This window comes from Saccopteryx leptura, chromosome 3 (genome assembly GCF_036850995.1).
Source record: "Saccopteryx leptura isolate mSacLep1 chromosome 3, mSacLep1_pri_phased_curated, whole genome shotgun sequence".
Lineage (NCBI taxonomy): Eukaryota > Metazoa > Chordata > Mammalia > Chiroptera > Emballonuridae > Saccopteryx > Saccopteryx leptura.
This window is the reverse complement of record NC_089505.1, coordinates 257030202-257043293: the sequence shown is the minus strand read 5'-3', so window position 1 is coordinate 257043293 and position 13092 is coordinate 257030202. Positions and strand designations below refer to the sequence as shown.

At 41.2% G+C, this 13092-nt stretch overlaps 2 protein-coding genes across 3 annotated transcripts in view; both read left to right on the top strand.

Annotated features, from left to right (window-relative positions):
- The window catches only part of REL (REL proto-oncogene, NF-kB subunit), a 428703-nt gene that overhangs the window by 169912 nt on the left and 245699 nt on the right, over positions 1-13092 (top strand). The window lies entirely within an intron of this gene.
- SANBR (SANT and BTB domain regulator of CSR) overlaps positions 1-13092 on the top strand; it is a 108792-nt gene that overhangs the window by 32975 nt on the left and 62725 nt on the right. The window contains exon 1 of one of the 2 annotated variants that reach the window (XM_066378194.1): positions 11140-11331. The exons of the other annotated variant lie outside the window; for it this stretch is intronic. The gene's annotated coding sequence lies outside the window, so the exon portion shown is untranslated. Of the gene's footprint in view, positions 1-11139; positions 11332-13092 lie in introns of those variants that run through there. 2 annotated transcript variants of the gene reach the window in all.

The window sequence follows — 13092 nt, the reverse complement described above, 5'->3', positions numbered from 1 at the left end:
ACCAGGTTGACTACCACTGATGTAAAATAAGTGTTTTGATTTTTAAGGATCTCAGGTGCTCATAACTGAGTTAGTTATTGATCATATACTTTTTATTGACACCAATATCATTGTAGTCTAGAAAGGCTACATTTTTGTTCTGTTTTGTTGCATCCTAATAGTTTTTCTTCATTTCCTACCTGCAGTTTTATACAGCTCATTCCTTACTATATTTAAATGTTTATCTTTCCAACCCATTTCCCAAATTTTGGATGTATTTCCTTGAAAAACTAATATTTATTTTGTTTAAGTTTTCAATTTTATAAAATTGATATTGAGGTACAAATTTCACTTTGCTTCTAAATTTAATAAAATATTGGGTCTGTAAGACCTATTCATGTTACTTTATATAACATGCTTTTGACTAATGCAGAGTATTTTATTGTACTCATATAACATGGCTTATCTTTTCTGCTAGTCACAGAGACTTAGCTGTTCCTACTTCTACAAATTTGTACATGTCTTTCTATGACCTGACTTTTAGTTTCTGTGATAGTATATAAGAGTAGAATGGCTGGGGTTTTAGGGATATGCATATTTAATTTTAGTTCAGTGAAGCCAGATTGTTCTTACAAATGGTTGTGCCAGTTTACACTTGCATTAGCAAGATATGGGGGTTTCCATTTCTGTACATCTTCAGCAGCACTTGATATTTTCTGATTTTTGTTCTTACGTGTGAAATTGCATATTGTCTTCATATGCATTATCTGATTACTAAGCTTAGCATACAATGTTTAGTCATTCTGATTTTCTATTCTGTGGAGAATACCATACTTATAATTTGCCCATTTTTCTATTAGGTTTTTCTCTTTTTTGCTGATAATAGCACAAGGAATTCTTTATAGATGCTAGATATATTCCCTTGCCAGGTTCAGGTGTTGGAAGCAACTTAGTCTTATCATTGTTAATTTTTGTCTTGGTGTCCATGGAATGGGAAATTTCTCCCCAGTTGTTAGAGTTTGTTAGGTCTTGTTCTGTCAGTTTTACAATTTACATTTAGGTCTTTCAGTTTAATTGGAATTTATGTTTTGATATATTATGAGGCATGAATTCAGCTTTTTCTCCAGCTAGTTATTAAGGGGAAAGGGTTAACAAATCCCCTTCTCTCTCTCTCTGGGGAAATTATCTTGGATTTACCTTTTTCTTTGCACAATTATTTGAGAACTCCCTTGAGTTAAGATAAATATGGAATGCTAGCTATTTTACCCAGCAACTTTTTTTTCTATATAAAGAAAAGGTACAGGCTTTGATAATTCTGAGTAGGGTACAACTGGTAACTGAATTTGTTCCTTGTGCCGAGATCTGAAATGTGATATCTTCAGGGATTTTTACAATATAGTGGTTTCTATGGCACGAGAGGCTTTTCTAAGGAGATTGTTTTCCTTTCCATGTCGTGTTTACTGTGCTGTTCTATCCTTCTGCCAAACTAAGTGACCTTTGTGCCAAGTTATATCCTTGTGGGTCTTGTGAGTATGAATATCTGCTGGGCATTAGAGTGGGAATGTAGTCAATTTTTCTAATACCATCTACTAAATAATCCAAATTCTCCCCACTTTAGTACCTACCAAGTTCCCATAAATGTGAAACTGTTTGGGGCTTTCAGTTTCATTGATATTTCAGTTCCTTTTCCTATATAACACTGTCTTAATTAATATAACTTTGTATAGTGTCTCATATCTGATAGGTGAATCTGTATTGTCCTACTTTATTAAAATTAGCTTTTTGGGCCCTGGCCGGTTGGCTTAGTGGTAGAGCGTCAGTGTGGCATGTGGACGTCCCAGGATCAATTCCCGGCCGGGGCACACAGGAGAAGCGCCCATCTGCTTCTCCACCCCTCCTCCTCTCCTTCCTCTCTGTCTCTCTCTTCCCCTCCCGCAGCCAAGGCTCCATTGGAGTAAAGATGGCCCGGGCGCTGGGGATGGCTCCATGGCCTCTGCCTCAGGCACTAGACTAGCTCTGGTCACAACAGAGCGACACCCCGGATGGGCAGAGCATCGCCCCCTGGTGGGCGTACCAGGTGGATCCCGGTCGGGTGCATGCGGGAGTCTGTCTGACTGCCTCCCCGTTTCCAGCTTCAGGAAAAATAAATAAATTAATTAATTAAAAATTAGCTTTTTGGAATATTTATTTGATTCCTGTATAAATTTTAGTGTTACTTCATCAAGTTCCCTAAAACAGGCTTCTGAGAGTTTGATTGCGTTTTATTGAATTAATGAATTAATTTAGAGAGAATTGACATGTAGAGGGTCAGATCATCCCATTCATAAACATAATTCCTCCATTTATTCAGGATATATTTTTTTATTTATTCATTTTAGAGAGGAGGTAGAGAGAGAAGGGGGAGGAGCAGGAAGCATCAACTCCCATATGTGCTTTGACCAGGCAAGCCCAGGGTTTCGAACCAGTGACCTCAGCATATCCAGGTCAACACTTTATCCACTGCGCCACCACAAGTCAGGCTAATAAAAAGAAAAATATAAAAAAAAATAAGAGACTAAACAGCTGATTGAAGACCTTGGGTAAGTAGTTGAGGCTGTTGTCTGTGAACTTTGTATTTAAAGCCAGTTTGGAGGGCCTGACCAGATTTGCTACTACTATATTCCCCTGAATTAAACTATCAATTCAGTTTCAAAGTGACCCACCAAACTTAGAGAATGTGAGGAAAACAGACCAGGATCCACCTTCACTGTAAGCAAGCAGATTCAGTGAGAGTGGAAAGCAGGTGGAAAACTGCATGTGTACAGTTTCTTCCAAACTTAACCAATCAGCTCACTCCCTGAGAAGCAGTAAGCAAGGGAGAAACCACATGCAAAATGAGAAAGGGGCACCAGAGTGTTATTCTGGAGAAGACTTCTATGTAGAAACATAGAGTAGAAATTATATTAGATTGGGCATATGTTAGATGAATTTACACGTTAAATTTGTCTTCATATGTACTTATTTTTTTTGGTCTCTTTCTCAACGGAATATATTTAAAATGTTCCATTGATAGCTTCTCATGGTTTTATCAGTTATTTCTTCTATCTTACTACAAGTTTTGTATTTATGCTTTCTGTTTATATATATATCAAATTTCTTTCTGCAAATTTGAAAGCTTTATGTGCTATTTTTATTCTTGTGGCTACTTCTAACCCTTAGGGACAATAAACATAACCCTCAGTTATGTTTATTTTTGTCTACCAGTGTTTACAATGATTGATATTGCAGTCTTATAACAACACAAGAATGTTGGCCTGGTATCATTCTCCTGCTTTCCCCTCCAGACTCTTCTCCCTGTGTCTCCCATGCCCCTGTTGTTTCACCAATGTTGCTATCACTTGAAGTTTTTATTCTAGATTGTTATGGTTAATGTTTTCTTTTTAGTGTTTGCCTAGTTGAACAAATAATTTGTCTGAAGTTCTTATATATGTTTTATCCATGAATTTACATTTTAACTATCAAACTGGTACAATCACATGGTATAACAAAATTAAATTGTAATTTTTAGTAAGAATATGAAGTGGTCTCCTGCCTCACTCCAGAGCCCTGATCCCAAAAGCAGCCACATTTAACTTTTTTGCTATTCTGTTTTTTATTTTCTTGTTTCTAAATAATGTGCTCATTCTGCTACTTTTTGACTTACCAGTTTTAGAGGCTATTAACCTCTCTCCTTCTCTCCACCCACCCATGGAGGATTTGACTGCCTTACACACTATCCCATGTTTTCTCTTACCCCATCTTCCCAGTATAATTTAAAAAAAATTTTTAAGCTAGAGATAGGGAGAGATAAGAAGCATTAACTTGTAGTTGTGTCACTTTAGTTCATTGATTGCGCCTCATATGTGCCTTGACCCAGTAACCCCTTCTCAAGCCAGCAACCTTGTGCTCAAGCCAGCAACCTTTGGGCTTAAGCCAGTGACCATGGGGTCATGTCTATGATCCCAAAGTCAAACCAGCCAGGACCCTCTATCTCTCTCTTCTCCCAGGCATGGCTGAATTACAGTGAGTTGGCCCTGGGCACTGAGGATGGCTCCATGGCCTCCAACTCAGGTGCTAAAAAATGGCCCCGGTTGCAATGGAGTAAGGGCCCCAGATGGGCAGAGCATCACCCCCTAGTGGGCTTGCAAGGTAGATCCCAGTTGGGGTGCATGCAGGAGTCTCTCTGCCTCCCCATGCTCTCACTTAAAAAAAAAAAAAAGATTAAAATACATAGGAATATCAAACTGTATGCCCTTAGTCATTTTAAACTTCATTGGTTTTTAAACTTTAATAATACATTCATAACCCAGCACACTAAAAAAGTTTTAGTTTTAAGCCAGCACAGTAAACCAGTTAGAAAGTAAGCCTCAGAGAAAAAGACCATAAGTCATTTAGATCAGTGGTCCCCAACCCACGGACCACTACCTGTCCGTGGGCCATTTGGTACTGGTCCACAGAGAAAGAATAAATAACTTACATTATTTCCGTTTTATTTATATTTAAGTCTAAATGATGTTTTATTTTTTAAAAATGACCAGATTCCTTCTGTTACATCCGTCTAAGACTCACTCTTGACGCTTGTCTCGGTCACATGATACATTTATCCATCCCACCCTAAAGGCCGGTCCGTGAAAATATTTTCTGACATTAAACTGGTCCGTGGCCCAAAAAAGGTTGGGGACCACTGATTTAGATAACATGTTTTTTAGATGGTAAATTAGAATTGATATTTTTATTGCCCCACCAATGCATTACAACTGTTTTTGTAATACAGTTGCTTCTAGTGGATTTTTGGATTCATTCTGGAAATTTTACAAGTTATCTCCATTCTGTTTGTTCTCTTTAGGATTTAAATAAGACATGTTGAATTTCATTCTGTACTCCATATTTTTGTCTTGTATTTTCCCTCTGTCTCTGTGTGCTGCAATCTGGGTAATTTTTTTCATGTATATTTGCATGGTCACTCTTCAGCTATTTCTAATTTATAACTTAACTCATTTACTGAGGTTTCTTTAAATTTTCATAATTAAATTTAGATAATTATAATTATTTTTAAAATTTATTTTTAATGTATTAGGATGACATGGTTCCCCAAACCATACATGTTTCAAGTGTACAATTCAATATAATACTCTCTACACACTGCATCATGGACCACCCCAGCCCCAAAGTCTCTTTCTGTCCCTATTCCCCACCCATTTACTCTCTTCCCCTGACCTCCACTCTTACTTTTTCTCTGGCTATTGTTGTCTGTGTGTGTGTGTATTTTTGGCTAATCCCTTCACCTTCTTTTATCCAGTCCCCTCATCACCCTCCCCTCAGACAGCTGTCCCATCTATTCCATGTGTCCATGCCTCTGTTTCTAATTTGTTCATCAGTTTGTGTTAATTAGATTCCACATATAAGTGAGATCATGTGGTACTTGTCTTTCTCTGCCTGGCTTATTTCACTTAGCATAATAATCTCCAGGTCCATTCACACTGTCGCAAGAGGTAAGATTCCCTTCATTTTTACGGCTGTGTAGAATAATTATATTTCAATAATTATATCTAGAAGTTACGTTTTTCACTCTACTTGTTCATTATTGATTATTTTCATGCCCTTTATTTAAGCATGCCATGTTAATGTCTACAAGGACTTCAGTATCTGCCATCTTTTTTTTTTTTTTCCAGTGAGAGGAGGCAGAGAGACAGACTCCCGCATACACCTTGACTGGGACCCAACCGGCAAAACCACTAGGGGGTGATCCTCTGCCCATCTGAGCCATTGCTCTGTTGCTCAGCAACAGAACTCTTCTTAGTGCCTGAGGTGGAGGCCATGGAGCCACCTTCAGGGCCTGGGACCAACTCGCTCCATTCTAGCCATGGCTGCAGGAGGGGAAGAGAGTGAGAGAGAGAGAGAGAAGTGAAAGAAGGATTGATGGAGAAGCAGATGGGCGCTTCTCCTGTGTGCCCTGACCGGGAATTGATCCTGGGACGTCCACATGCCACACTGATGCTCTACCACTGAGCCAACTGGCCGGGGCCTGCCATCCTTAGAAGTTAAAATGTTTACTGTTTGTGCTGATGCTCACACATAGTGTCTGGCCTCTTCATGTTCATGGTGACCTTTCTGAGCTTATTGCTTGTTGATCTGTAACTTCTACAGGCTAAAACTGGGAAGGCTTGATTCCACAGAGGATTCACTCTGCTTTAACTAGAGTATGGAGGCATCATTATTCTGGGACCAACTAAGTCCTCCCTTGAAGGACTTGAGTAAATATAGATCAGGATTACTCTCACTCTACTCTCACTGGCCCAAAGCTCAGAATCTTGACAGCTTTTTGAACATCTATCCTCAGGGCCCCCATACCCCTCCCTTCAGCCGCAGTTTCCCAGCTCACTGATTTTGATAGATTTTTGCCTGCCCCCAACTTTCTATAAGGCTCACAGTACTTTAATGTGTGTATCCCAGACAGGGTCTTACTTGCTCAGCAGGAGAGCCTAACATGTAGCCTGCTATAATGCCAAAAATTAGAACTTCCTCCAATTTCCAGACCCTCATAGCCAGTTATTTCAGGTTATACATTGTGAAAAATCAATAAAGGTGTGTTTTTGTTGTTTCCTTGTGATGTTTTGTTTAATAATATTTTGTAAAAACCTTTAATTTGAAATTAACTGGGAAACTAAATACCCTTAATGGGATATGAGGAGAAAACAAGAATGAATAAAGGATATTAATACCAGAAAGTATACAAGGCATGCTTTCTACTAATAAATTCATAAACCAGCAAACATGTACATTTCATATTATTGTCCCCACTTGCCACAGATCCTCATCGGTCCTTAAATTAAGAAAGACATTTGGGAACATCTACCTTAAGGTTTAGAAAGATTCCGAAGTGCCTTCTGACTCAGAGAAAAAAGCAGATACATGTATAACAGTGTAGTTTTATATTTTTTTGTAGTCTGTGGCAATAGTGTTTAAAATTTTTCATCTATACATGGTACATAGCAACTAAACTCAAACTGATTGGAAAAATTCACTGCGCAACCATTGTTTTAAGATTAAACGTGTACGACTTTACTGTTTTCTTCTATTTGTATGAGAAGCACAATTATTTAAATATCAACCAAAATGAATTTATTAATATAAATGGGTAACACATTTAAAACTTGTTAATATTCATTAAGTTCTAAATAATATCTACTTCATTGAGCTGTTGAGAGGATACTGTGTTAAGCACTTAGCAGAGCACCTGACATATAGAAAGGGTTCTTGTTAAAGGTGACAAGCGCTGCCTGATCAGACGGTGGCACAGTGGATAGAGCGTCAGACTGGAAGGCAGAGGACCCAGGTTTGAACCCCGAGGTCGCCACCTTGAGCATGGGCTCATCTGGTTTGAGCATGGCTCACCAGATTGAGTCCAAGGTTTCTGGCTTGAGGAAGGGGTCACTTGGTCTGCTGTAGCCCAGGTCAAGGCACATATGAGGGCAGTCAATGAAAGGCTAGGGTGCTGCAGCAAGGGTTGATGCTTCTCATCTCTCTCCCTTCCTGTTTGTCCCTCTCTCTGCCTCTCTCTTTGTCTCTATCTAAAAAAATAATTAAAAATAAAGGCGATAGGCCTGACCTGTAGTGGCGCAGTGGATAAAGCGTCGACCTGGAACACTGAGGTTGCCGGTTCGAAACCCTGGGCTTGCCCAGTCAAGGCACATATGGGAGTTGATGCTTCCTGCTCCTCCCCCTCCTCCCTCTTCCCCTTCTCTAAAAATGAATAAATAAGATCTTTTAAAAAATTAAAAAAAGTAAAGGTGATAAGCACCTTTGTTAATAGCTAGTTTATCAAGATGCAGTTCTGAATCGAGCTATATTTAAGCACTAAAGACCTGCTAAGGGGATCAGTTGGGACAGTGCCCTTTATAATGGATAGTCTCTTGTAGCAACCCATTAGAAGAGTGTAAAATTATCTCTGTTGTTAGCACAGGTAACAACTGGGGGACAAGGGGAAAATATTGTTCAGAAGTAAGCAGTCAAGATTCTACAATATTGGGCATAGAAGTGCCACATATATAAATACATATGTGAGGACACCATGTAGGACTTAAAGAGTCTGAACATGGAGCATATCAATGTAAATGGGGTCTGTGAATGGGGGCCTCCACTTTTAAGTAGTAAAAAGAACTCCACATTCAGAGGCAGATTAAGGTCAGTTGAGGCCCCTGGCACAGAAGAAAATATTGGGTCCCTTTAAAAAAAGAGAGAGACAGGGAAAATAAAAATACTTGTTAACCATATTTTTAAATAAATAAAAAATGTACTATCAATGTTAAAATTGCACACATGAAACCAAATTTGGTATAATTAGAAAAAAGTGCAAAGTTGGGGTTTTGAAGGGCCCTTCAGAAGTTGGGGCCCAGGGCGCGTGCCCGGTGCACCCGCCGTTAAATCTACCTCTGTCCACACTGGGACATAGTAATTACCAGAGATTGTTTTTGGAGGTAAATATGGCCTCCAACACACCTATTTGATTTCTTCCAGACCTTGAAGCAAATGATGGAAATATGCATATTGATATATCTTTTACTTTTCCAAATTATTTTTTTGTTGTTTTATACAACTCTGCCTTATCACAAAAGTATGTTTTAGCTCTTGCTCTGCAGTAATGTTTGGTAGCATCCAGAGTCCAAAAGGCATGACACTTATTTTTATTGCCTTTTATCCATAAACATTTTTCTGTATGTATATATATTTTTTGCAATACTAGTGGAATTCCTTTATAGTTTTACATTTCACTAAAAAGTGTTTCAAAAATAATTTAATGAGGTCAGTAATAGATGTCTTGGTAGCGTATTTTCCTTGAAACTAGACTGTTGTATAGAGACTGCTAATTGATCACCAATATTCACTCGCTCATAATTAAAAAGTGAGACTTACACCTTTTAGTTGGGTACTCAACTGCTCAAATGGAGCCTACATTATCTGGCCTCTTAAGGTTAAAGTGTTGCCAACGGGATATAATTGGAAGTGATACATGTGACTTCTGGATCATGTCTTTAAAAGTCCTAGGGCATGTATTTCTTGCCCTGTTCTTATTTTTTCTGTGGGGTGTGGAAATAAGAATGAGTATTTTACAGCAATTTCTGATGCTATGGTGGAATTTTTGAGTTGAGGATGGCAAAGCAGCCATGCCAGCCCTGGACTACCATCTTTACCATAATTTGAGAGAGAAATAAACTTGCATTGTATTTAAGCCATTGTATTTTTGGGTCTCTTTGTTAAAGCAACTTAGTCTTTACTAAACCTAATAAGAGAGATAGATGAGCTTATGAACACAAAAGAGTTAGACTTGATGAGGAAGGGAAAGTGGATGGAAGACTTAGGTAAAATTACCCATTCTGAAAAAAAAAAAAAGGCCTCAGAAAGGAACATCTGTGCAATGTTAAAGAAAGATTCTTCCTTAGGCAAAGGTCATTGAATCTAATAAGTTGGCTATTTGACCTTGGACAACTCACTTAAGCTTTCTCTGACTTTAAAATGAAAAAATTGAAGAAGTTGATTTTTCAAGGATCCTTTCTAGTTCTCATTCTGTAAATGAATATCGTTCTAGAAAAGAATGGAGAGAGATGAGGATAAACTTCCAACATTAAATACCTGAATTGCTCCCCCAGAGATGCGTAGTAACCTGTGGACAACAGCTGGAGCAGATGTTATGGTGGGGTCTAATAGTGCAGCTCTGTTCTCTGATGTGTGCTTGCAAACAGGTTTGTTCTTAATTGATTTCACTTCTTTTTGTTGAACTTTGCTAAAAGCAAGGAGTGGCAGCCAACACCAACTTACATTCTGACCTTTTGTCAACTACATCCCTCAGAGCTACAAGTTTCATAATCTGCCTTCCACATTAACACAGGTGACACTTTCTCCAATACATGTGGAAACAGTTACCAGCCTTCCAGCCTGTAGTGTGTTTCTACCTGTCAATGCCATATAGATCTTAGATCTGTTATTGCAGCACACCACTTTCAATGACCAACTTTCCCTTTGAGGAACTTTGCTAAGCTTCTGTAACAAATGGGTCAAAAAATGCAGTAGCTAAAAGCAAGACAGACTTTTCTCTCATGTAGTAGTACCGAGGTAGACAGGCAGTCTAAGGTCTGTTAGGCCGCTTTGCTTCTCCAGGTAATTCATGGCTTAGGTTCCTTCTACGTTATTGCTCTCCAGTCCCTTAGGGGTCCTTATTGTCCTAAGGGTTTAGGCTGGCTCACTACCCTCACAACTGGGGTCCAGTCATGTGAAAGAGGGAGGAAGTAGAGAGCAAGTAGCCTCACTTTAAGAATTTATTTAAATGATGTATCGTGGTATAGAACTTGCTTAAATCTAATGTCTTTGTAGAGCAAAAGTAGTAAGAGATTTGCAGAAAGTCACAGGTGAAACAATTGGAAAAAACTGCTTTTCTGTAGTTAGCCACTTCATCATCAGATCTCATTACAGTATTGATTTGGATAGGACTTTACTTTTCCTCTTCTTTCTGATTCTAGCATTTAGTTTTGGTTCTCTGAAAAGACACATTCCAAGTGGAAATTTAAAATATGACATGTAGTATTTACCATACAAATCTGGGCCTTATACATCTTACTGAGTTCCCAGTGGTGATATACACAGTAACACACGCATGCTGAACCTATTAATATGAATCAAAACTGAATTTGTAACCCAGAGCTATTTACATTTTTCAAGAGATGCCTCCAGATAAAGACAATGCTTAACCCAAGATACTTTTAGCGTCCCTCAGATCATACAATTTTGTCATTCTACCTAACCTGAGCAACTGTACCCAAGTGACCTGCACCCAAAACCATTTCATCCATTCTTTCTCCGCGTTCTTTTACCTCTCCCATATTTCTCCGTTCTTCTGGACTTAGAGTTGGTCACCTAAGATCAGGTTCGGAGGATCTGGTTGCTAAGAGACAAGACGCTGGGAGGGTGGGGACGCTGCACTGCGACAAGCCTAGGCGTGTATGCCAAGAGGGGGCAGGGGAAGACAGAAGCAGACGCCGCAGACGCCTGCTGCAGCCACTCGTTCGGCTTCCTCCCGCCCGGCAGGAGCTCGCCGCTCATTGGCTCCGCCGCTGCAGCGCTGGCCCGAGATTGGCCGGGCGGCTTTGGGCCTGGCGCTCCCCGGCCCTAGGCGCTGGTCCCAGCCGCTTACACACGGGCGGGGCGGCGTGTGAGGCTCGATGTGAGGGTCACGGCCGGGGCTCCGGGGTCGGGTGGACGGAGCTTCATGGCCCGAGCGCGGACAGAGGCGGCCGCCGCAGGTGACAGAGGAGCAGCAAGGGCCGCCGCGGCCCTATAGAGGTGAGCGGTAGATGGCGGCCTGGGGGCGGCAAGTGCGGCGAGGGGCGGCGCCGTGGCAGCCCGCGCGTTTTCCGCCGCGGCCTCCCTCCCCAGCGGACGGCCGAACGCCCGCGGACGCCCCCCAGCGCAGTCCGCAGCTGTGCCCGCCCAGGCTCCCTGAGGCCGCCCCCAGCCTCGCCCCTCTCCCGCGCCTTTGTCCGCTCCCAGTGGGGGCGAGGGCGGAGCGGGAGAGCGCGGAGGTCTGCGGTGCCCCAAGGGCGCGCCGCGCAGGGACGCCCTGGGCCGGAGGCTTGCTGGGCTCTGGTCTAGGCAGCCCGAGTTCGGGTGTGATCTTACTTTCTCCTTCGCGCAGAAAGCCAACGGCTCCGTCCTCGTTTGAGGGCAGGGAGCCTGGACACCAGGTGACCCCTGGTGCGGGCTGACTCAGTGTCACCTCCCGCCCCCTGCGCCAGGGGCCTGTGACCTGTCTGCGGCCCCTCGCTCCCCGTCGCACCGCTGCTTAGGGAAAGTGGTCTCTGTCTTTGGGAGCCTTATTCAGTTTCAAAAAAGGGGGGGGGGGGGGAATCATGCCAGTCGTGGACCTCTATTGGTCCTTTTTTTCTTTTTCTTTTCTATTTTTTTTTTAAATGAGAGAAGGGAAGATAGTGAGACTCCCTCGAGCGCCCGAACCACTGACTGCCAGAGGGGAAGTGGGAGGGAAGGGAGAGAGGCAGGGGTAGAGAAGCCGATGGTCACGTCTCCTGTGTGCCCTGACCCGGAATCCAACCCGGGACGTCCATGCGCTGGGCTGATGCTCTATTCACGGAGCCAACCGGCTAGAGCCTCTGTCGGTCTTAATTAATTAGATTGGTCTTATAGATACATCTAAATAAACCAAGCTTGTGGAAGTGGAGGAGAGGACATGAACTGCATTCTTTAAAAGTGTTGTGCATTAAACAAACAGAATTTTTGTTTCTAGTGAATAAGACTTTTCAACCTACACATTAACTTTTAAGATATATTTTGTCATGAATGGGAGTAGATTTAGTAGTAGTGTAATTAGAGCTTCGAACTTTTCTTATTGTCACAGTTTTTGATAAGCCTATACTCCCCCCCCCCTAAGAATGGGATGCACTGTGACAGCTATTCTGAGAGAATTTGTGTGTTATCGTATATTAAGGACTACCCATCAATGCTATGCCTTTCATACTTACATTCAGACTCTAAGGGATGCTTCCTTGAACATTCATTTAATTGAATTAATACTGGGTACTCTTCTCTCACTTGGTATGATTCAGCTGTGTAAAGAAAATGTCAACAGAAAAAAAATGTTCACATCTAGATGATTTAAATTATTCTTAAACATGTATATTATAATATAAATATCATTTGAAATATACATACACGTTTTTAAGTATTTGGTGTGGAGAGTATTTTGATTAACTGGTGCCTACACATTGTAGGACATAATAAATATTTTAGAATTTTAAATAAATTTTTTGGAAATGAAAAATAAAGCACCTAGTTTCTTGCCTTGAATTCTGTTTTAGACTGTTTTCTACTGAGGCCCTAACAAATTATGAAAAAATACCCCATACCCTAACATGCATCTTTTTTTTTTGTTTTTTTTTTGCATTTTTCCGAAGCTGGAAACAGGGAAGCAGACTCCCCGCATGCGCCCGACCGGGATCCACCCGGCATGCCCACCAGGGGGCGATGCTCTGCCCCTCTGGGGCGCTGCTCTGTTGCATCCAGAGCCATCCTAGTGCCTGAGGCAGAGGC